Raw genomic sequence first — 1619 nt, 5'->3', positions numbered from 1 at the left:
AAAGAAGTCTGGAGTTCAAATAAGTTTAAAAAACATTGAAGTGCCTGTGTAACATATGAGTTCTCGTCCGAAACCCTGATACCCCGAAAGAGTTTATCCAGTTTGTACACGAAGTGCATCCACTTTTTTTTGTCACCCTCTCTACTCTTTCGCACATGCTATGCGGGTGAAATGATGATACGATGCCAAGTTTCAACATTTCCAGAGTTCATTTTGTAGTGATTTTCAATTTGACGGCCATTTAGCTCTCTAAACAATTAGGTAAATGACCGAAAAACAACAAATGATGTCAGAACATGTTGGAAATTGATGACGTCGCTTAAAATGCTGCATACTGAACACAAAAGAAGTCCGGAGCTCAAATAAGTTTAAAAAACATTGAAGTGCCCGTGTAACAGATGAGTTCTTCTCCGAAACCCTTTTACTCCAAAAGAGTTTGTCCAGTTTGTACACGAAGTGCGTCCAGTTTTTGCCGTGACCCTCTCTACTCTTTCGCACATGCTATGCGGGTGAAATGATGATACCATGCCAAGTTTCAATATTTTCAGAGTTCATTTTGTAGTGATTCAATTTCACGGTCATTTAGCTCTCTAAACAATTAGGTAAATGACCGAAAAACAACAAATGATGTCAGAACGAGTTGGAAATTGATGACGTCGCTTTAAATTCTCCATACTGAACACAAAAGAAGTCCGGAGCTCAAATAAGTTTGAAAAACATTGAAGTGCCCGTGTAACAGATGAGTTCTCGTCTGAAACCCTTTTACTCCGAAAGAGTTTGTCTAGTTTGTATACGAAGTGCGTCCGGTTTTTTTGTGACCCTCTCTACTCTTTCGCACATGCTATGCGGGTGAAATGATGATACCATGCCCAGTTTCAACATTTTCAGAGTTCATTTTGTAGTGATTTTCAATTTTACGGTCATTTAGCTCTCTAAACAATTAGGTAAATGACCAAAAAACAACAAATGATGTCAGAACGAGTTGGAAATTGATGACGTCTCTTTGAATTCTCCATACTGAACACAAAAGAAGTCCGGAGCTCAAATAAGTTTAAAAAATATTGAAGCGCCCATGTAACAGATGAGTTCTCGTCCGAAACCCTTTTACTCCGAAAGAGTTTGTCCAGTTTGTATACGAAGTGCGTTCGGTTTTTGCTGTGACCCTCTCTACTCTTTCGCACATGTTATGCGGGTGAAATGATGATACCATGGAAAGTTTCAAAAATTTCAGAGTTCATTTTGTAGTGATTTTCAATTTCACTGTCATTTAGCTCTCTAAACAATTAGGTAAATGACCGAAAAACAACAAATGATGTCAGAACATGTTGGAAATTGATGACGTCGCTTTGAATGCTGCATACTGAACACAAAAGAAGTCTGGAGTTCAAATAAGTTTAAAAAACTTTGAAGTGCCCGTGTAACAGATGAGTTCTCGTCCGAAACCCTGATACTCCAAAAGAGTTTGTCCAGTTTGTACACGAAGTGCGTCCAGTTTTTTTGTGACCCTCTCTACTCTTTCGCACATGCTATGTGGGTGAAATGATGATACCATGCCAAGTTTCAACATTTTCAGAGTTCATTTTGTAGTGATTTTTAATTTGACGGTCATTTAGCTCTCT

Source organism: Triticum dicoccoides, chromosome 4A, assembly GCF_002162155.2.
Source record: "Triticum dicoccoides isolate Atlit2015 ecotype Zavitan chromosome 4A, WEW_v2.0, whole genome shotgun sequence".
NCBI classification, from domain to species: Eukaryota; Viridiplantae; Streptophyta; class Magnoliopsida; order Poales; family Poaceae; genus Triticum; species Triticum dicoccoides.
Note: the sequence above shows the minus strand (reverse complement) of the source record.